The sequence below is a fragment of the Ailuropoda melanoleuca genome, chromosome 20 (genome assembly GCF_002007445.2).
Source record: "Ailuropoda melanoleuca isolate Jingjing chromosome 20, ASM200744v2, whole genome shotgun sequence".
NCBI lineage: Eukaryota > Metazoa > Chordata > Mammalia > Carnivora > Ursidae > Ailuropoda > Ailuropoda melanoleuca.
Genome location: NC_048237.1, coordinates 26,758,827 through 26,783,041, shown reverse-complemented (window position 1 = coordinate 26,783,041; position 24,215 = coordinate 26,758,827). Strand labels below are relative to the sequence as shown.

Here is a 24,215-nt window from a genome sequence, read left to right as displayed (position 1 = left end):
TTTTTAACTGCAGGTCTTTGGTTCCGCAATCAGGTCTCTCTGGCTTCCTCCCTCTCACGTGTGTTCTGTATGCTCATGTCTGTTCTAGATGCTACTGCTATGTTAGCCCTCCGAAAAAGCAAGCTTCTCATGGCTTTTCCCTCAGAAATCTCCAGAACCTACCAGCTAAAGTTCAGTTTCCTCAGCTTGGCCCTGAAGGCCCATCTCATCTGGTGCTAACTTACCTGCCAGGCTTTTCCTACACAAGCCCTCTGTTCCAGCTACATATGCTTATCCTGCTTCAGGAGCCACCAACGGTCAGGGCAAGAAGGAACTTGAAGTTCAAGTAATTCAATAACGATCGGTATCAGTTACCTATTCCTATGTGACAAACCATCCTAAAACTTTGTGCCTTAAAACAAAATTTACCATTTCTTACTCGTCCACGGTTTGTGTGGCTCTTCTGTCGGTCTGGCAGTGGGGCTGGCAGTGGGGCTGGACTTGAAGTCCATGAAGGTCTTTGTCACAGGCCTGGGGTCTCAGTGCTGTCAGCTGGGGTGCCTCCCACCTCCTCCACATGGTCTCCCTCCGTGAGATGTCTCATTCTCCAGTCTTCTCCACATGGCCTCTCTCTCCAGTGGGATACTCTGGGCTTCCTTACAACTGGCTTCCAATAGGAGAAAGGCAGAAGCTTCTGGGCCTCTTAAAACTTAGACCCGTATCCTGTACAACGTCCCTTGTGCCACATTGTACTGGTCAAAGCAACCACAGGGCCAGCCCAGACAGACTCTGTCTCCTGAAGAGAGAAGTGGCAGAGAACCTGTGGCCTTCTTTGATTTCCCATGCCATCGCATTTCTTCTACACCCTCCTCCCCTAATTCTCACCATCATTACCCAATGTTCCTTCTTAGAATAGCCACATCACAGTGTTTAAGTGGGGGGTGGGGGGGCTATGTTTGAATCCCAGCTCTGTCCCCTATCTACAATGTGAGCTTGAGTGAGTTACTAGACCTCTCTGTGCCTCAGTTTGTTCAACCATAAATGAGGTAGGAGGGGGAGATAAATCCTACATCATTGGGTTGTTGTGAAAATTAAATGAGTGAATACAACGCATTGGAACAGTGCCTGGCTTTAGTCTTGCTAAATGTGATCTACTGTTGGTGTTTGGGGGATCTAGTTCTTCTTAGATGGTACAGAACACAAAGGAATTAGGCTAGGCCTGGGGTTTAGGCTCCAGGGCAGAGGGTGTTCGAGGAAGGGATGTATATATAATCCCTAAGGAGTCATCCTTGCTCAAAATGCCTTGACTTAGTCAAGATTACAGGAGGGGTATTTTAGGGGAGGGTGTCTGAGTGCTTCTTTCTCAGCTTCTCAAAGTGTTCCTCCTAAGATAAAACCCCTATTTCTATGAAGCTAGAAATCCACATCCTATGCCTTAAAAGGTAATCTCAAAATCAACAAAGTTCAGTTTTCCTAATTTAATAGAGCTTCAAAATTCATCCTATTAAGACTTAGACCCCCAGTATTTCAATGCCTTTTTTCCCGCAAGGGCACTTTTTAGATCCCAAGGAGCAACCTGCAGCAGAAGCTCGTCCGCAGGCTTCTAAATATTGGCAGTTCCAACATCAGCACACAGCACACTCAGCCCTGAGCAGTCGTGATTTACAGCAGCAGGGTCTGGGCAGGAAATCCAGCAGCTCTCACTACACATGACAGAACGCAAAGACCAAAGCACACAGACTGCGTGGCAAGAGGAGTTGGGTAGAGCTACGAGAATAAATTGGGAGCCAAGGGCAGACCTCTGTAGGTAATGCTGGTCTCTCTCTCTGACCATTAGTCATGCTCTGTGGCCGTGAGTCTTATTTTTCCAGTTCCAACCTTTCACAAACAGGTTAATCATTGCTCTTTTTAAGAGAGAGAGGAAGAAGAAAAATGATTTAAATTCACTCAGAGGCTGAGAGTAATCACACTAATGCATTAGTTCAGTTGTTATTTTGGGGGCAAGATCACTATTAGTCTGCCATAATTCATCTGCAAGTTCTGTAATAAGCTTTCCTGCCATTATTTATTATTTGTTTTATAGCACAAAATATGCAAAGTGTGGTCTGAGAGATGAGAGTGGTATGTAGAGCTTATGCCTAAAATTCTGATATAAATTTAGCTAGTGTCTTTATTGTCTTCAATTTAAGTAATATTTTTGGATTACCAAGTATGGATACAGCATTGTGCTAGGCACTAGCAAGGGGATGAGATACAGGAAAAGAGAAGCAGACGTTATTGAGCCCATACTCTGATAATATGGAATTTCTAATGGGCCCTGGGAGCCACAGCCTGTCCTCACTAGCTTGCAGTGTAGATGTGGAGATGACATAAACTGACAAAAATGGGTAACATTATTTTCCAGCTTCATTAAGGTATAACTGACAAATAAAATATATACTTAAAGTATACGATGTAACGTTTTGATTTAATGTATACATCTTGAGGGGCACCTGGGTGGCTCAGCCGTTAAGCGTCTGCCTTCAGCTCAGGTCATGATCCCAGGGTCCTGGGATCCAGCCGCATCGGGCTCCCTGCTCAGGGGGGAGCCTGCTTCTCCCTCTCCCACATCCCCTGCTTGTGTTCCCTCTCTCGCTGTCTCTCTCTGTCAAATAAATAAATAAAATCTTAAAAAAAATAATGTACACATCTTGAAATGTTTAAACAAGCTAATTAACATATCCATCACCTCACTATTACTATTTTTTGTAAGAACAATTAAAAGCTGTTCTCTTGGCAAATTTCAGGTGTAACATACACTATTGTTAACTATAGTACCCGTGCAGCACGCTAGCTTTTCAGAATGTGTTCATCTGGCATATCGGAAACTTTATACCTTTTGATGAATATTTGCTCATTTCCCTCACCCCTTAGCCCCTGGCAAGCACCATTCTACTCTGGGCTTCCAAGAGTTTGACTTCTGTGGATTCTCTGTACAAGGACATCATGCAGTATCTGTCTTTCTGTGTCTAGCTTATTTGACTTAGTATAATGTCCTCCAGGCTCATCCATGTTGTTGCAAGTGATAAGACTTCCTTTCTCTTGAAGGCTGAATAATATTCCATTGTGTGTGTGTGTGTGTGTGTGCACGCATGCATGTATTATATCTTCTTTACCTATTCACCCATCAATGGACACTTAGTCTGTTCCAGTATCTTGGCTACCATGAATAATGCTGCAAGGAGTACGGGAGTGCAGATATCTCTTCAGCATTGTGATTTAATTTCTTTTGAACATATAGTTCTATTTTTAAACTTTGAGGAACTCCATACTTCTTTCCATAATGACTGTACCAACAGTGTACAAAGGTTCCCTTTTCTCCACATTCTCAATAATTATCTTTGTCTTTCTGATAACAGCCCACCTAACAAATTTGAGGTAATATCTTATTGTAGTTTAATTTATATTTGCATGATGGATCATGTTGAGCACCTTTCATATTCTTGTCCATTTGTATGTCTTCCTTTGGGAAATGTCTATTCAGATCCTTCAACCATTTTTAAAAATCAGGTTGTTTTCCTGCTTTGAGTTGAGTTGCTCCTAATATTTTGGATATTAACCCCTTATGAGATGTATGGTTTGCAAATTTTTTCTCCCATTCTGTCTTCACTCTGTTGATTGTTTCCTTTGCTGTGCAGAAACTTTTTCGTTCAATGCAGTCCCCTCTATTTTTGTTTTTTCTGACCCCTTTTGGGGTTGTATCCAAAAAATCGCTGCCCAGACCAATGTCAAAAAGCTGTTCCCTTATGTTTTCTCCCAGTAGTTTTATAATTTTAAGTCTTGTGTTTAAGCCTTTAGTCCATTTTGAGTTGGTTTTTGCATATAGCACGAGATAAGGGTTCAATTTCGTTCTTCTGCGTGTGGACATCCAGTTTTGCCAATACCGTTTGTTGAAAGGATCATCCTTCCCAACAGTTCGTTTGTGGCACCTTGTCCAAGATCAGTTGACCACACACGCATGTGTTTATCTCTGTGTCCTCTATTCTGTCCCATTGGTCAAAATGTCTGTTTTTATGTCGGTGTCGTACTGTTGAGATCACTACAGCTCTGTAGTGTATTTTGAAATCAGGCCGTGATGCCTCCAGCTTTGTCCTTCTCCCTCAGGTTTGCTTTAGCTGAAGGCAACATATTAACATGAAGAGATACTTTGAGGCTCAGTGAGAGTGTGGATTGTGAACATGAGGCCCTGTTGTCACAGAACACTCTCCCAAGGAGCAGCGCCCCAGAATTGAATATCATGTAGAGGTTAAGAATCATGGGCTCAGGGTCCAGATGTACCAGATGGGCTCTGGCTCTTGCACATACCAGCTCTGTGAATCTGGCAAGCTATTTGCCTCCTCTGTGCCTTGGCTTCTTCATCAGTAAAACGGACATGAGTGACATCTACCTCAGAGGGTAGTTGTTTAAGTGAAGAAAAAATACTCAGGCTAACCACATCACTAGTGTCGTTCAAGTGCTAGATGTATGTTTTCTCATTGTTCCGAAGGGCACAGAGGAAGGGGAGCAGCGTCAAAGGCGTGTGGTAAAAGATGATATAAGCCATGTGTTACTGGACAAGAATAATCAGCATGGGGTTGTCACAGTCTCTCCCACGCTCCATCATTTTGCTTGCTTGGCTCCTGGAAGCACGGGGTGTGGCGAATGGAGAAAAGTGGAAGGGGACACAAGATTTAGTCTGGTATGACCTCTTGTGTTTCCTTTGACATTCTTCAAGAGGTTCTGGTGGGGTTTGAACTGCTTTTCAATTATTCTTGCTCTCTAACTGCTCTTTCTTTAAAGGTGACATGGGGCGGAGACTGTCAAGAGGGGCTTCCAGTTATTTCTTCTTAATCTGAAGTGATCTCAGCCACATCTGAGCGCTTGGGCCACTCTGTTTGAACTAGGTTTTTTTTAACGCTTGCTCTGTCTGTAACAGAGTATGTTTCCTTTTGCACGTGTGATACGCCTCTGATAAACCCCATCAGGGTTAAGGCTAGATCTTATTTGCTTTGTATTCTGACCATAGCCCTTTACACGGAGTAGCTTCTCATCATTGTTGTTGAAATAAGAAGAAGAGTATTTTCTAGGGTGAGTGATAAGCCCCCTACTTGGAATAGAAGTTTCCAACCTTAAATAGTAGAAGTCCTAAGAATTTTATAATCCTAATCTTGAATAGGATTTCTATTCATGCCAGAAACTGAATGGGCATCTTTAATTTGAAGTAAAAAATGTGACTACTTGTTTTCATTTCAGATGCTGCATTGGGCAGAATCGAGAAGCCTCAGCCAGCCCTGGTTTCCTCCCGAGGTACGACACTTTATTAAGAATGCGCTAGAGCTGGGGCTGTAACACGGTTAATGCGGTTGGTTTCCCAGTCTGATAGCTGTGAGCAGAGCTGGCAGGCAGAGATAGGTATTTTCAGATCAACTGCACTCCCAGCTTATGATGCCAAGAAACCTCTTTAGTGGACAGTATTTAAAAAGCAACTCATAATCCATATTGCAGTTTAGAAAATATCACAGGAGAAGAAAATATCCAGATAAATTTTGGATTTCAGTTATCCTTTCCAGTGCTATCATTATATAAGAAATTCTTATAACTCAAGATAGAGGTTTAGAGAAATAGTTTAACATTTATAGCATTTAGTTCACTCCTTCCCACCAACGCCCGGGCCAAAGGGGATTAATAATGAGAAGGTAAATTTCAGTGGGGTCAATTGAAAGAGGGGTTTTAGAGAAATACGAGGTATAGTGTAAATCTCATTAACAAAACAGAGTGTGACCTATTTGTTAAATGCCATTTTGAGGCTGGAGGCTGCAGAATAGTGGCTTTCCACCCTGGCTTCGCATTACAATCATTTTCTTTTTTCCTGCTTGTTTTTATTTTTACTTTTTTAAAAAAAATATGACATATATTCACAGTGAAATACACTAATCTTAAGCATGCAGCTTGTTGAATTTTTATAAGGGCATCTACCTGTGTATACGATCAGATCAAAATATTTCTAGGGCCCCAGAAGCCTCCCCAGAGGTAACCACTCTTCTGACTCCTATCACCATGAACAAATTTTGTCTGCTTTTCAACTTCATATAAATAAGATCATACAATATGCATTCTTATGCATCTGGGTTTTTTTTTTCTTAACCAAATAGAATGTCTATGTGATTCGTCTATGTTGCTGCTTGTATAGTGTGCTGTTTTATACTCTATGTAATGTATATATATATATGCTATGTAGTATTCCCACATATGAATATATCAGTTTATTCATTCTACTGTTCGCTTTTTTTTTTTTTCAGGGTGAAGCAAACAAATCTGTCTTTGTGTACATGAAATATCTCTGGAAGAAACTGTTAACAATTACTCTGGGAAGGGAAACTGAGTGACTGCAGGGCAGGGATGACACAGAAATTTACTTTCCACATTCAGTTCTCTCTCTGTAGCCTTTGATTCTGTCCAGTATATCTGCTATAGATAATTCATAAATTTAAGTAACTAAACATTTTATTTAAAATTAAGTCTCTCTTACGTTTCAGTTCTGGAAATTCATTCTACCATTGATGGGCTTTTGGATTGTTCCCAGTTTTTGGCGATTATGAATAAAGCTTCTGTGAATAATCTTGTACCCGTCTTTTGGTGCCATAGACACCAAATCCTCTTGGGCATATACCTAGGAGTGGAATTGCTGGGTTGTAAGGAAGGCATATGCTTAGCTTTAGTAGATACTGTCAAGCATTTTCCAAGATGGCTGCATAAACTAAATAATATTTTTTGAGAGAAGAGCTAGAAAGCAGGTAGGGAGGGGCACGGGGAGGGGGAGAGAGAGAACTTTCAGCAGGCTCCAAGCCCAGCCTGGAGCCCAATGCAGGGCTCAATCTCACCACTGTGAGATCATGACCTGAGCCCAAACCAAGAGTTGGATGCTTAACCAACTGAGCCACCCGGGCGCCCTGGTTATATTAATTTATATTCCTACCAGCAATGTACGAGAATTCCAGGGGCTCTATGTCTTCTCCAACAGCTAATATTACTCAATTTTTAAAAATTTAGCCTAGGGAGCTTTATAAGATAGCATCCACACAGAGATTTATATAATTCTTCTCGAGCAGCAGTCACACATCCATACTTTTGGAAGTTCTCCCAGGTTATTCCAGTGTGCAGTCAGGGCTGAGAACCACGAATTTGAATGATGTCCTTACTTGGCTGGCTATTGGAATCAGTGAGAGAACTGTAAAAAATACAGGTTCTTGGGTCCTATCCCAGACCTGCTGAATCAGATTCTCCAAGGGAAAACCTGTGGTTTAAACTAGCTCCTGGAATGATCTGGATACAACCAGCCCTAAGTTTGACAACCACAGATTTAAGACATGTTTACTAAAAATTTTAGCTACTTTCTTTTCATTGAAAGACACACCCAGTAAGCAAAGAGAAAATAAAAGCAGTTCATTTGACTACGCAATGGAAAGTAAGCCTTCTCCTAACCTAGACTCCCAGTGCCCCTCCACAGAGGTAACTGTACTGTTGAGTTTCATGTTTTGCGCGTAATCTAAAAATTTATGGAACATATCACATTTGTTAAGATACTTTATGTTGCAAGTCATTGAAAACTCTTCATGCACTGGCTTCAATTTTAAAAAGAACATGGGGATAACTGATTTCCAGAACTGTATAGTACAGAGTTAGCCCTGGCTTCAGGTAGTCAGCTTTTTACGCCTCTCAGCTGTTCCTTCATCATCAGGCCCATTCCCTTCATGGCAGCAACATGGCCACAGCTGTTTCTGGACTCAGAACTTCAACTCCCCATGCTTTGCCACCATCTTCTGGTTCATTCTCTACAAATCCTGGTATTTTCTCTGTCTCACTGGTCTGAATTGGGTTACACACTCATCCCTGATTGGCTTAAGCCTGTATGTTAACTCTGAAGACTAGGTCATTTTACCAAAATATGTGATTACAAATGTGAGTGAATTTCGCAAAGGAAAGAATGTTCTCCACAGAGTAATCATGGCTAATTACTTACTTAATACCATTTACTATGGAACAGTACACTCTAGAGTTACCAAAAACCCATTTCAGAAAGCATGTTACAGCCCTCTGGTCAAGATAGGCTGTCCAGGGAGTCTGGCCTAAACCCCAAAAGGTCCTTGCAATGTTTGTTTTATTGTTGTCTTCTTCTTCCTTGTCTTAGTGCAGGGTAGTGGAAGGTATGCTCAGGGGCAGAAGCTGGGGGAATCTTGGAGACGAGGGATGGTTGGTTTGGAGTGCATGCTCACTCTTGTGTTCGGGTCTCCTTCCGCCACCTTGGAAATGAATTGCTAAATTCTATGTAGTTCCTGATTAATAGGCATCCACCTCCTTCCACAGCTGTGAGGTCAGTCTAGCTTCCTAGTGGCTGTCCTTTATACACATACTCTCCAGTAGCCTCATCATGGACTGTACTTGGTGTGGCGGCAGAGTTAGTAGGACTCTGTGATAATTAGGGATTAGCCTTACAGTCCCATTTGGCTCCTTCAGACAACCTCCTGTTTACCTTTTGTTAGGACTGGTTCTTCTTTAACATCATCCATTAGGAAATTCTGGGGTCTCCTACTCCAACACTGATGCTGGGCAGAATTGTACCAAAACAAAATGGCGTCTACTCTAAATGGTCAACATATGTCCTAGTACTGGCCTACTTAAGACTTACAAACAACTCTGAAATTGTAAGATTAGTATGAGCAATCCTAAAAATGGTTTCCTTCCTATCTCTCTCTATCAGTTGTGACTGGTATATTAGGTGTTGTCTAAAACAAGAACAGAAATTGTATTAGTTTAAATGAATTAATAAACAGCTTTATTGGGGGAATGGGAGAATTGGTAACGGTATTGTAAACTGTTGTGTGTACTACAAACTTCCTTGTATATACATTTTATATGACCTATTTTTATATCATAATGCTTTTGATAGACATAACTTATTCCAATGGACTCTACTACTACTATTATTATAAATTTGTTTAGTTTTTTCCTACCTTAACACTGGGAATCTTCTTTTAACATTAATCTATAACTTTCTAGAAGTATTCTTACTTTCTGATGGTACTGGAATGTTTTCAGCCTATCTTGCTTTTTCTCTAAGACTGGTTCCAATATCCACCAAGGAACTCTGGCTCCTTTTCATGGCAAATAGTGAGACGGGTCAAAATGCAGAGTCTATGTTGCACTCCAGACATGACTGTGACTTTTGGTTCTCAACAGGGGCAAATTTGTCCCCCACAAGAAGTTTGGCAAACTTGGGGACATTTTTGCTTGTCATGACTGGGGAGAGGAGGCTTGCTACTGGCATCTAGTATCTACACTCGGTGGCCAGGGATACCGCTAAATACCCTACAATATGCTGGACAGCCACCACCATAAAGAAGTATCTGGCTCCAAGTGTCAGTAGTACTGAGGTTGAGAAACCTTGCCGGAAAGCATTAGTTCCTGTTGATGCTTTCAATTTACCTGCTCTAGTTTCCTCCCTTTGTTTTTGAAATATCTTATTATATATGCAGGTAAGTTTCCTTTTGTGCATACTTACACACACATGCATGCGCACACACACACACAATACGTATATACCCCTATCAAATTTGACATTTTGTATTACATATTATCACACAAAATCCTATATTTGAATTAAAGGGCTGCCCAGGACAGCATATATTATCCCTGCTTCCCATGTAAGAGCATTTATGGCGCTCTAGTGGTTGCATTTTAGGTTTTAGGGTGACTAATGCGATTTACAAACAGAATACATAAACGTCAGCATACACAGAAATGTCATGGGAAAGTGTGGTGACCATGCTCTTTTTTTTTTAAATTTTTTTCTTCCTTTCTTCTCAACTCTTAGTTCAAAATCTGGGAACTGGTCCTAAATAGTGCAGAGTTTATGATCTGCTGGTTGGTCCTATGAGAGAGTAGCACCAGCTGTCAGAAAAGAAAAGCAAAATCCAACCACCCTCAAGAGGACCATTCCCTCAAGGAAATCTTAAAGGTATGTAGCCCCTAGCATGGCTAATAGAGGCCCTGCTGTGGAATCCATTTTTATATTTTCCTGTTAATAGTGCCATTTTCATTCCCTCCTTATTTATTTATTTGTTTATTTATTTATTAATTATTTATATCTTTTTTAAAAGATTTTTACATTTTTCCCCCTGATTACCCCCCTTTCTTTATCCCTTTCTTCCCCTACCGATCATCCTAGTTCTTATGTTCCATAGATGAGAGAAAATCATATGATAGTTGTCTTTCTCTGCTTGACTTATTTCACTTAGCATTATCTCCTCCAGTGCCGTCCATGTTGCAGCAAATGTTGAGAATTCATTCTTCCTGATAGCTGAGTAATATTCCATTGTATATATGGACCACAACTTCTTAATCTGGTCATCTGTTGAAGGGCATCTCGGCTCCTTCCACAATTTAGCTATTGTGGACATTGCTGCTATGAACATTGGGGTGCATATGGCCCTTCTCTTCACTACGTCTGTATCTTTGGGGTAAATACCCAGTAGTGCAATAGCTGGGTCATAGGGTAGTTCAATTTTTAACTTTTTAAGGGACCTCCACACTGTTTTCCAGAGTGGTTGTACCAACTTGCATTCCCACCAACAATGTAGGAGGGATCCCCTTTCTCCACATCCTCTCCAACAATTGTTGTTTCTTGCCTTGTCTATTATATGTTATAGGCAACTAATGAATCATCGGGCTTTACATCGGAAGCCGGGGATGTACTGTATGGTGACTAACATAATATAATAAAAAATCGTTAAAAAAAAAAGAGGTAGCCATGGTAACCTTGAGCAAGATGTTAAAACCTAGCCAGGGTGAGGAGGGCATCTACCTAGAGAGGCAGAGTATTGTGGGATATCATTATCTGAACAGATTAAGGGGGGCAACCATGTGGAGGGGAGACAGGATGAGGAAAGCATGGGATAAAAGATGACCCAGTATGGAAAGTCAAAGCATGAGCAACATGCAGAGAGTGTCCATGTGAACGGGATTATGGGAAAGAGCAGCCTGGCATGGATTATTAGCCCATGGAAAGGTAGAAGGGGAGCCTGATACGTAGTGTCAGAGTCTGAGTGGGCCAAGACAGCATCCATGAAGGGAAAATAGTGATAGCTGAAGTGGGAGATCATTTTCATGAATATCTATAAACTAATAAAAATATTAAGTTTAAAGAGAGTCAGGTATCTCACTGTCAGAGAAAGGAGATACAAATATGAAAGGGGAAAACTAGAATGAACCATGTGGTATTGGATTGGAATTGGTGATATCTGTGTCAATTCATGATTTGCCTCATATAAATATATATCAAAATATGGATATAAATGTGTATATGTGTGTGTGAGTGTGTGTGTGTGCATATATGAGGAGTAGTTGTGTGGATGTCTGTGTGTGTATATGTATGTATACACATATATATCATCTAGCTCTGTCCACTGAGAGAGCCTAGGAGCAACAATACTGTAATGGCAATGAGTGCACCTAATGCCCTGATCTTGGCTTTTAAGTACTATTCTCCCCTAAAAAGAACATGGGATGTCTTTCTCCTATTGTGTCCTTGCTAATTTCTTTCAGCAATGTTTTCTAATTTTCAGAGTACAAGACTTTCACCTTCTTGGTTAAATTTATTCCCAAATATTTTGTTCTTTTTGGTGCTACTGTAAATAGGATTATTTTCCTAATTACCTTTGCAGATAGTATATTGTGGTGTATAGAAATGTAATTGATTTTTATATGTTGATTTTGTATCCTGAAACTTTACTGAATTCATTTATTTGTTCTAACAGGGTGTGTGTGTGTGTGTGTGTGTGTGTGTGTGTGTGTGAATACTTTAGGGTTTTTTATATTAAATATCATGTCTAGCCATCAGGGAAATACAAATCAAAACCACAATGAGATACCACCTTACACCAGTCAGAATGGCAAAAATTAACAAGACAGGAAACAAGTGTTGACTAGGATGTGGAGAAAGGGGATCCCTCTTACACTTTTGGTGGTAATTCAAGCTGGTATAGCTACTGTGGAAAACAGTATGGAGGTTCCTCAAGATGTTAAAAATTGAGCTAAACTATGACCCAGCAATTGCACTACTAGGTATTTACCCCAAAGATACAAACATAGAGAAGAGAAGGGCATGTGCACCCCAATGTTCATAGCAGCAATGTCCACAATAGCCAAACTGTGGAAGGAGCCGAGATGTCCTTCGACAGATGAATGGATAAAGAAGATGTGGTTCATATATACAAAGGGATATTACTCAGCCATCAGAAAGGATGAATACCTACCATTTGCATCAACATGGATGGAACTGTAGGAGATTATGTTAAGTGAAATAAGTCAAGCAGAGAAAGACAATTATCATATGGTTTCACTCATATGTGGAACATATGGAATAGTGCAGAGGACCACAGCAGAAGGGAGGGAAAACTGAATGGGAAGAAATCAGAGAGGGAGACAAACCATGAGAGACTCTGGACTCTGGGAAACAAACTGAGAGTTACAGAAGGGAGCAGGGTGGGAGTATTGGGTAACTGGGTGATGGGTATCAAGGAGGGCACATGTGGTGATGAGCACTGGGTGTTATACGCAACTAATGAGTCATTGAACACTGCATCAAAAACTAATGACGTACTATATGTTGGCTAATTGAACATAATTATAAAAAAATTCCAGCAAAAAAATTTAAAATTAATTAAATAAATAAATATTATGTCATTAGTGAACAGAAAAAAAAAGATTTTTAAATTTTTTTTAAAGATTTTATTTATTTATTCGACAGAGATAGAGACAGCCAGCGAGAGAGGGAACACAAGCAGGGCGAGTGGGAGAGGAAGAGGCAGGCTCATAGCAGAGGAGCCTGATGTGGGGCTCGATCCCGTAACACTGGGATCACGCCCTGAGCCGAAGGCAGAAGCTTAACCGCTGTGCCACCCAGGCGCCCCAAAGATTTTTAAATTTTTTAAAACTAATCTCTCTACACCCAATGTGGTGCTCAAACTCACAACCACGACGAGAGTCTTACACTCTACAGACTGGACCAGCCAGATGCCCCTCATTCCTTCCTTATTTTTAAACATTTTTGAAATACAGCATGCACACAGGAAGGTGCACACATGATATGTAAGTGTGCAACTTGACAAATTTTAAAAACCTGATCACACCTGTATAACCAGCTCCTAGAGTGAGACACGAGCCATTACTAGCAACCAGGAATGCCCTTGCGTTCCCCTGCAGTTACTACCCCGCCTCCCAACCAACTCATTCTTTTAGCTTCTAACAGCACAGACCAGTTTTACCAATTGTTATGATTTGGATAACTGAACTCATACAGTGTCTACTCATTTGTGTCTGGTGTCTGCCACCCAACAGTGTGTTTGTGAGATCCACGCACACTGTTGCAGGTTAGTTAGCAGATCCCTCGCTCTTACTGAGGATGGCATTACAGTGGGTGGATATACCACAGCTTACCCAGCTGACTGTGGATGAACATGTGCACAGCTTTCATTCACGGGCTATGTCACTGTCTTTTGGTGAGCATATGTAACACACACACGCATTGCTGTTGGTTCCTAGGAGTGGCATTTTTGGGTCATAAGTATGCACGAGAGTAACCGTAGTATATAATGCCAAACAGGCTTCCCAAGTGGTTGTGCCTATTTACACACCCATCGTTAATGTGAAAGGGTCCCATCTGCTCCACATTACCACCAACACTTGATATTCTCTTTTTCTTGTTAAGCATTCTGGTGGGTATACAGTGGTATCGCAATGTGGTTTCAATTTGCATTTTCCCTATGATGAAAGCAACCAAATACCTTTTCATATACTGGTTAGCGATTTGGACANTACAGTGGTATCGCAATGTGGTTTCAATTTGCATTTTCCCTATGATGAAAGCAACCAAATACCTTTTCATATACCTTTTCATCTTTTGTGAGACGTCCGTTCTCTATTCTTTATTTTTAAAATCTTACGGTATTATCTTCCCTGCTCTATTTCATTTCCCTCGCCGTATAAAGACTTTCTCCAAACCCTTGCCCTGGGGAGTCATGATAACATTTGAATTTTTAGGGTAACACTCTTTCATCTTATTTTTGAGCTTGTGCTAATTCACTCTTTGTTCCTTTTTCTTAATGAGGAGTATTTTATTTTATTTTAATGATCACTTGTCAGTATACTAAAGATAAAAAATAAAGCACTTCATTTCTTCAGAAACTTTAAATGTAGAAGTGTAACCTACTAAGCAAAGCAGGTCCTGCTCATGAGACTTGCTTTTTGGCAGGTATTTTAACTTTAGACCAAACCAGTACCAGAGAAATCTGTAATATTGAGGGCTTTCTGCTAAATCTTTAATTTCATTAATTTAAAATGTGGTTAAAATGCAAATCAAGATTTTTTTAGTTTATGGAATATAAGGTTACGTTCTTACTCATAAGGGGTCTGATTCATAAATACTGATTATAAAAAATACATATGTAGGGGCACCTGGGTAGCTCAGTCAGTTAAGCATCTGACTCTTGATTTTGGTTCAGGTCATGGTCTCGAGGTCATGAGATCAAGCCCCTCATTGGACTCTGTGCTCAGCAAGGAGTTTGCTTGAAATTGTCTCCCTCCTTCTGCCCCTCCCCCTGCTTACTCTCACTCTCAAATAAATCATTGAATAAATAAATAAAATCTTTTAAAAATATTTATGTAGGTAAATTAAAGAACATTTCAGTTAAAATTCCACTTTCATTATTACATTAGTTCAATTTTTACTAATATTTTTGCACACAATTTTCACCCATATTTTTAATAGTCTCAGATATTTTGTATGAGGTTCAACAGAGAAGCTGTATTGTTTTGATCTTAAGTATCCACATTTTCTGCATCTTGACAATATACTGTGACTGGACCTCCCCCCTCCTCCATTTATACACTCTGTGGGAATTGTATAGCTACCGCCAATGAAGTTTGCCAGTAGAAATCTATTCCCAATTTCACATGGTATTATCTTTAAAAATCCCTCATAGTGAACCCAGAAATAAACTCACACATATATGGCTAATTAATTTATGACAAAGGAACCAATAATTTACAACGGGGAAAGGATGGTCTTATCAGTAGTGTTGGAAAAACTGGACAGCTTCCTGCGAAATAGAGAAACTGGACCATTATCTACACCATACACAAAAATCAACACAAAATGGATTAAAGACTTGAACATAAGACCTGAAACCATAAAACTACATAAAGAAAACGCAGGGGGAAAGCCCCTTGATCTCAGCCTTGGCAACAATTTTTTTAGGTTTGACACTGAAAGCAAACAAAAACAAGTGGGATTATATCAATCGAAACAGCTTCTTTATAGCAATGGAAACCATCAACAAAACGAAAGGGCAACCTACAGAATGGGAGTAAGTATTTGCAAACTGTATATCTGATAAGGGGTTAATATCCAAAATATGTAAAGAGCTCATATAAGTCAATAGAAAACAGACAATTTGATTTAAAAATAGGCAAAGGCCATGAATAAACAATTCTCCAAAGAAGACACACAGATGGCCAACAGATATATGAAAGTATGTTCAACATCCCTAATCATCAGCAAAATGCAAATCAAAACCACATTGAGGTATTACCTCACTCCTGTTAGAACAGCAATTAAAAAAAAAAAAAGGACAAGAAGTAACAAGTGTTGGTGAGAATGTGGAAAAAAGGGAACCCCTCCAGCACTGTTGGTGGGAACGCAAACTGGTGCAGCCACTGTGGAAAACAGTATGGAGGTTCCTCAAAAATGTTGAGGAAGTACCATAGAATAGAAGTACCATATGATTCAGAAATTCCACTTCTGGGTATATATCCAAAGGAAATGAAATCACTATCTTAAAGAGATTATCTGCACCCTCATGTTCATTGCAGCATTATGAACAATAGCCAAGATCTGGAAACAATCTAAGTGTCCACCAATGGATGAATGGATCAAGAAGAAGTGATGTATATATATACACAATATAATATTACTCAGCCATAAAAAGGAAGGAAATCCTGCCATTTGCAACAACATAGATGAACATAAATGAAATAAATCAGGCAGAGAAAGACAAATAACATATGATCTTACTGATAACAGGGAATCTAAAAAAAAAAAAAAAAAGCCAAACTCATAGATACAGAGAACAGACTGGTGGTTGCCAGAGGCAGGGGGTGAGGGGAGAAATGGGTAAAGGAGGTCAAAAGTTATAAGCTTTCAATTATAAAACAATAATCCCTGGGGATGTAATGTACAGCATGGTAACTATAGTTAATAAAACTGTACTATATATTTGAAAGTGGCTAAGGGGGTATATCTCAAAAGCTGTAATCAAAAGAAAACAAATTTGTAACTATGTGTGGTGATGGATGTTAATTAAACTTATTGTGGGAATCGTCTCACTCAATATTCACATGCTGATCACCATGTTGTACGTCTGAAACTAATATAATATGTTAATTATATCTCAATTTTAAAAAATTTTAAAAAGGAAATCCCTCAACTGAGATATAACAGATTTTTTAAATTGTTAGATAATTTTACCATCTTTTAACTTTTAATTTAATAAAAACTTCAAAATTACTCATCAGTACTTTCATTAAAAAAAAAAAAAGGAAACAAAGTTGTTACTCTCCCCTGCCCACATTATAGCTTAGCAGGAAAACCACCAATCTCAGGCCAAAATCATAAAAACTTTCAATTAACTAATAATGGCTGGCATGTTTCCATTTAAATATCTTTGTCTTGTTATCTCTGGTTCCTTTTCAGACCATCAGGTCACTAAAGTCTGCTTTTGAGACCAAGACTATTCCTCCCCCAAAAGTCAGGGGAAATATAAAAAATGAAATTAGTGATTAAGGATATAAGTTCATTAATGCAATCATTTTGGCTTAATTATTTAAAGTCCAGTTCTTTTTTCTTCAGCACACCTAACAATACACTATCCCCCAGCTATCAGAATTATACTGAGATCTGTAATTTTTCAATGATGAATTTAGAGCTCTCACATACCGGGAGAGAAGAAAGAAAGAGGTGAACCACACAAAACTATTACATGCTGACACACACACGCCAAGGTTTGCACGCACACACTTCCCACATATTTTAAAAGAAGAGTTCTTTAATACGAACAATGAGATTTCTGTTCTAACTAAGCAATGTTGATACGTCTTTTGAGACCCATTTGCCTAATGAACAATCACCTTTTAATCTTATACTCTTTGAAACTTGCGATTGTTTTTACCATTTCACCCATTTTTAAATGTACAACTCAATGACATTAAGTATATTCACATCAGCCACCTCCAGAACTTTTTATCATCCTAAACGGAAACTCTGTTCCCCTTAAACAGTAACTCCCTGTGACCTCCTTCCTCCTGGCACCTGGCAGCCAGCTTTCTACTTACTGTCTCTATGAATTTGACTACTCTCCGTATCTCCCATAAGTAGAAGCCTATGATATTCGTCTTTTCGCGACTGGCTTAATTCACTCAGAGAATGTTTTCAAGTTTCATCCATGCCATAGCTGGTGTCAGAATTTCCTCCTTTTTTAGACTGAATAATATGGCCCTGTATGCAGATTCCATATTTTTTAATTCATTCATCTGTGGACAGACACTTAGGTGGCTTCTGCCTTTCAGCCATGGTGAATGACGTTGCTATGAACATGAGTGTATAAATATCTGTTGGAGCTTCGTCCCCACTTTTCTGAAAGATGTAAAAGAGTCCTGGGAGTGGCGACCCTGGGTCACGCGGCGGTTCTGTGTGTCATTTTGATGAGGCACTGCCAGGTGGTTTCCACAGTGACCACGTCACTGTATCCCCCCAACAATGCACAAGGTGACCACTAGTTTTTAAATTCATACTTCTGAATACCTTTTGTAAAAGTCTTGTGTTCTCAGGACCAGCATTTGTCTGTTGATTTATTTACAGAGATGTTTACAATAAAAGATTTAATTTGCAACTGGCGCAGGCGCCCTGAATCCTGAGGCGGTTCTGATGGCATGTACCGACCGTGTTCCTCTCTTGCTGGGAGTCTCGTATTCTAATGACTACCTGAGGGAGGTGGGTATGGGCAGGTATTTCTCCCTCGCTCTGCAGCCAGAGCAGCAGATAAGCACTGCTCAGCAAGTCCTAGTGACCCAACTGTCCTAAGTGACAGAGAGCTGGCCTCTTCCAGAAGGCTTTTCTGCAGGTTCGTAACTGTATTCTAGAGGTGGTCTCCAAACAGCACTGCCCAGAATGATTCTGTTTATGGTTTACTTTATCTTTGATCATCTTGTTGGAGTCTCCTCTTCTTTTCCTTTGTCTAGCCTTCTAATTAATTTCATCTTTAGCCTTTTAGTATTTGCCAATACATGTCTGAGAACTCCTCTGGGTTTCCTTGGACCTGGATCGCTCACACCCTAGGCAGGAAGCTGCTTTCTGAGGGACTTCTAGAAAGTGATTGCATTTTGATGAGGATTTGTGAGTTATAATTGTTGTGACCATCGGAAAGACAAGAGAGGTTTTTATACCTGAACTACTCCGACCTGACTTTTGTCACTTGGGGTGAGGAACAGGTGGCACAGAGGTTCATTCTCACAGGACGGAGGGGGTCTCTGGAGTGTTGCCCTCATATTTATTTGAACTGATGGTGCCTGAGGATTCTCCTGGGGATCTTTAGCTTCCCTTAGGCCTTCTGAAAGGTCCCTCTTCCAAACAGGGCTGTGGCAAGGACTGGGACTTAGAGTGATCGTGTGTCTGTTTGTCCTCTGTCCTCGCAGACAGCCGAGTCTCCTGTGCTGGACCCCCTTCCTCACAGCTTTTCCGTGGTGAAGTGCCAGACCTCTGATCTTATACCTCTTCTCTGTTCTATCGACAGTCATTCCCTAGGTGACTTCTACCAGTCCCTTGCATTAAATAGATCATTATGCTAATAACTCCCAAGTGTATATAATCTGTTTTGTCCTATTCTTAAAACTAAATTTGTCTGTCCAACTTCCTATGCAGTTATCTCAAATTGGATATCTGAGAAGAACACTAAATTGAATGTATCTAACATAATATAATACAAAATATTAAAAAAAATAAAAATAAAATCAAACTATTTTTTCCACCTGTCAGTTTTTACCTTCTCTCCTTCCTAGTGCAGTAAAATGGCTCCATTGACCCAGTAGCTCAGGTCAACATTCTTTCATCTTCAGCTTTTCATTCTCAAGGGTCTTCGAGTCCTGCCACTTTTACATGCTAATGTCTATCCATTCTCACCTCCTTCACTGCCTCCCAGCTGGCCCCCCTGTTTCTATGCTTGCCCCTCCCAAGGGTTCCCAAGATTGATCATTCACCACATTACCTCTGTTCTCATACCTCTAAGGGCTTCTCCTTTTATTCCCAGAACAAAACTCAAAGTCATTGTCATGAACTGGGGGCCACATAAGGCCCTATATGATCCATCTCTGGCTGCCACTCTCATCCTATCTCATCCTGCTTTTGTCCCTATTCCTCTATTTTATCTACACTGGACTTCCAAACAATCCTCACACACACCCAGCATTCCCACCTCAAAATATTGAACCTTGTTTCCCCCTAAGTCTGGAATACTCTTCTGTTCTGACATGGCTCATTCCCTCCCTGTATTCAGGTCTCTGCTCATCTGCCACCTTCTCTGAGAGGCCTTTTCTCATGACCTTATGTGGAATGTCACCCCCACCCCCCAACAATACTGTGGGTCACACCATATGAAATGGCCATCTTTGTAGGTCAAAAATGGTAGAATATTGTCAATTTCAATTGGTTCAACACACACACAAACACACACACATATAACATTATTGTACTTACCTGTCATCCTTTATGTATCTGTGGTTTCGTTGCTTATTTTTTGGATCATTATTTGTCTCTTCCCTGGGAGGTGAGTGTCTTGAAGGCAATGACCTGGATAGCTCACCTCTAGATGGGACCTATAACAAAGAGGTATCTGCAGATCACCACCTGCTGTACACCCCTCCCATCTTTTACTGAACCCTTCGATAAATCAGGCTCATTAAACTGCTCTCTGTGCAGGCACACTGGCATTTCTGGAGGCCGATCTCTTTCATCCTTGTCAAGAGCCATACTCTTCAGATTTTCATTTCTGAGATCCTGCCATCCCTCTTATACTGTTTTCTCTTTCGGATTGTCTGGCTACGGGATCAGACTGCACTTTCCTCTGAACCTCTGAGAGCTGTGTGCTGACTTTAGGATCCATGTCAGAGCCTCCCCCAAATGGTCTTTCTTGGGCAGTTTTAACTCCCCGTGTGAAAGATTCCCGGCCCCCAGCTTCCTGCACTTCTGCTTCAATAACCAGTTTTTAGTTCTCCCTCCAAGGCCAGAATTACATCCAGGAGAAAATTTCCTTGTGTTTCTTTCTCTTCCTCTGCAAAATGAAATTATCAGCAAGACAAGGTCAAAAGTATACCATATGTTCTGCTTTTAGAGAAATGAGATTTCCAATTGAAACTCAGGGGGCTGGTAAGTTCCCATTACTGCTATGACTTGCAAATGTGTCAATTCCGTGATCTTTTTAGGAATAGATTAATCAGAGCTACATCTTGTTTAGCTGAGGCTATTTTATTCACTTAGGTTACGCTAGGTGCTTTCCAAACCATTTAACAGTGGATGGAATCTTCAGTCGCCAGCATGACAATATTTAGGACTTTCCCCAAGGAATGCACCCAACCTATAACTTGAGTTCATAATGATACTTGATTCAAAGTGTGTTTTGAATGCCACTCCTAATGAAAAAAAATTTTTAATGATATTTGTTGAAGATGGTGAGACAGACTTTGTTCAGGACCATTATGAATGTATGGGGACCACTGCAATGAGATTTCATGGTGGAAGAGAGAGATGGGGCTCAACTCAGAATACAGGATGGGCAGGTGGGAATTTACAGTCAAGGAGCGTGGTGAGGATCAGCAGATGGAAAATTACTGAGAGGAAAAATCCAGGGCAAGGGGGGTTTGTCTGGCTAAGCTGACCCAACTGAATTCTTGCAGAAGACAGGTCAGGGTGACCAGACATCACCTGCGGGTAGTGGAGCATGGGGAGCCTGATCAGATATTGAGGATAGAAGGTTCTGGTTAAACTGACTTAGCAGGGTTCTTGACAAAACTAGATTTTTATAAAGTGGTGCATGGATGGGCCTTGGAGAAGGCTTAGGAGGTTGAGCCATGTTTGATCAAAGCAATGTATCTTTGCCACAGCTAGAACAGGGAGTGAGTGGGAATAGTACGGAGCAGGGATCAAGAGCCTGGATCTGGAGTCAGATACACTTGGTTTTGAATCCTAGTGCTCTGTGTATTAGGAAAACAGAAACCAAACCGGTAACTTTAACAGAAAAGAATTTAACAGAGGAATTGGTTAAGTGGGTACTGGAGATGCAAAAAGGAAAAAAAAAAAAAGAGGCACAGAGGGAATGTGACTTTAGGAAGCAGAGACTGCCGCAGGGCTAGTGAGACAAAGAGAAGAGGGTGAGGTTAGAAAAACCTCAAAGCTCGGAGCAGAGCCCTTTACAACTGGGACCCAGACCTCTGGGTTGACTGACGCTGGCATTCTCGAGGGGCCGGACTGGGGATGTGGGAAGTTACTGCCGCGGAGATGAAAACCACTACGGGAGACGCTGACCATGCTGTACCGGGAAGCAAACAGGAGCAGTGCTCCGTTCTCCCTTGCCCAGCCCGACGCTCTCCTGCCGGCACGCCAACCAAGAGCCCGTGACGGAGCAGAAATGTGGTCTGCAGAGTCCCAGCCTCAGCATCACAGCAGACTGCTTTTGAAACAGAAAGGAGTCGCTTTGTAATCAGTACAATGGCCTTACAGGAATGACAGAAGCTCTCTTAGCCTCAATTCCTCTCCCTGTGTCTGGGGAGAAGTGCCTCCTCTCAAGGTTTTTGTAAGGACTGAATGAGTGGTGAACGCAGACTGCTCGGCAGGTGCCTTGACGGCAGGTCCGCGTCTGACTGTGACTGACCCCCCCATCTTCAGCCTCAACCCAGCAGCCAGAGGGTGACGAGGGAAGGGAGAAAGAAAGAGGAAAAGAGGGAAGAAGGAAGATGAGAGAAGGGAGGAGGGGGAGAATGGAAGAAAAGTGAGAGGCACCCTGGGCTCATGTAACTACGTCTAGAGGGAGATTTTCCACCACAGAGGGAAGGGCGGAGGCTCTGCGGGCCATCCCTGGTCCCCCTGGGAAGGCTTTTTCCATTAGGAACAGATTACATGCTCCAGGTGCTTTTAATGACTCCTAGGTGTTGTTATGATTTCTGCAAAATCAAGGGAAATAATAAGAGTAGCTGGGGGATTGTGATCATTTTCTAAGATGTGAAGGCTCAGTGGCTTGGCAAAGGGTGACAGCAGGAGGTCTTAATGAGTTAGACCACAAATTAATCCTGTCTTGTTTCTCCTTTAACTGTTTTTTTTTCCTTGTGTCTTTGGCTGGCGCTAGCAGCTGTTCTGACTGTGTAATTAAGTCATTTCTAAAAGAGCTGAGCAGCTGGGTCAGTACTATATGTTCCAGTGATCATTGGCTGTCAGGCTGAAGCTTAAATTAATATTCTGTACAGTTATTGAATTTATGCTGCCCCATCTTCATGGAAACCAGCAACAGGAATGATACTGCTATTCAGGCTTCTACTTTCATTAACAAATTCAAGGAGAGATAAAATCCAGAGCCAGCCTGCTATCTCCAACAATATTTCTTAGACTAGCTGTTGATGTGAATGGTAGATAAGACTAAATTTAGTCTGAGGAATTGGAAATGTAACTGTTCACCGTGTGTGCCGCGGCTGGACAGGACAGTCATCACCCCACTGTGTGGAGGTGTCTCTTGCCTTCCGGCCTCATTTCCTTCCTGGATAATAAACATAAATTCCCTATGATGCAAAAGGCTTACTTTCTTGAGGTGCAAATTGAAATTTGCTGGCTGTATAAACTTATGAAATTAGTTTTGCTGGTGGAAGAAATCTTAATTAAAGGACTGCTTTGAAATAAGGGAGAGTAATAAAGTATTTTTCATTATGTTCACCTTGGCACCAGCCACATTCACTTTAATGATCTAATTTCTATTTTTCTTATTTAATGCATGACATTAGATTAGCTTTCCCAACAGTTTCATTTCCAAGTTAATGAAGTCAAAAGCTAAGTATGTATAGTACATCATTAGAGTTTCTGCTTAGAACCACCAATATCCCATAGTCCTGGATTCTGCTGTTTTGGGACAAGATGAGATTTATCAGAAAAACCAGTCCATCTTTTCATACTACACGGCTATGTCCTGTATTCTAGGAGATCATTTAACTATCAGAATTACAGAGGAAAATGTCTCCTCCAAATCAGTAGATTTGCTCCAGGGTTAGTTTTTTTTGTGACTTTTCATACTAAGATTTGAACAAAAAGAATAGATTTAATGTATGAGAATCAAAATTGGGGAATTTAGAAATTGATGTGTAGCAACTCAGTTGTATCAGGGAGTGGGGGAAGGGCTATAAGCATTTATTGAACGTAGTAATACGAGTAAAATTTAACTTTTTATAAAATCTTATTTGTTTGTTTGTTTTAAGGTGAGACTATACCCACCTTCTCTTCCATCAGGCTTCTTAAGGAAAGAGCATGGGATTCGGGGTCAAAGACCTTGGTTTGCTCATCTGCCACTTCCAGTTAAGATGGAATAACAGGGATGAGATTTACAATTCCTGCCTGAAACCACCAAATACCCAAAATACCCTGGGGAAAAAAAAAGAAACAATGGTTTTCAAAAATATGAACATTAGAAAACAAAGGACTGTGACTCTTGAGACATGATTTTTAAAAAATCAGGTGAGTCTTACAATCTGTGTAGTCAATGCAATCCTAAACATAATCTCAGAGGTCTTTTCTGCAGAAATTGAAAAGCTGATTCTAAAATTTGTATGGAAATGCAAAACAAAAACAAAAACCCAAGAATAGTCAAAACAACTTTGAAAAAGAAGAGCAAATTTGGAGGGCTTATACTACCTGATTTCAGAACTTATTATAAAGCTATAGTAATCACACAGGATGGTATTGGCATAAAGATAAACGAATAGATTACTGGAACAGAATAGAGATTCTAGAAATAGGGTTACATATATCAGGCCAATTGATATTCAAAAAAGATGCAAAGAAAATTCAATGGAGAAAGGAC

The 24,215-nt window shown here is 40.6% G+C and overlaps 1 long non-coding RNA gene across 1 annotated transcript in view; it reads right to left on the bottom strand.

The window, feature by feature from the left end:
* The window catches only part of LOC117797240, a 49,535-nt gene that overhangs the window by 17,899 nt on the left and 7,421 nt on the right, over window positions 1-24,215 (bottom strand). Inside the window, exons 2-3 of the long non-coding RNA XR_004622176.1 lie at window positions 23,630-23,776; window positions 19,859-19,977 (exon numbers count right to left, since the gene is read on the bottom strand). This is a non-coding gene — a long non-coding RNA (uncharacterized LOC117797240). The remainder of the gene's footprint in view (window positions 1-19,858; window positions 19,978-23,629; window positions 23,777-24,215) is intronic.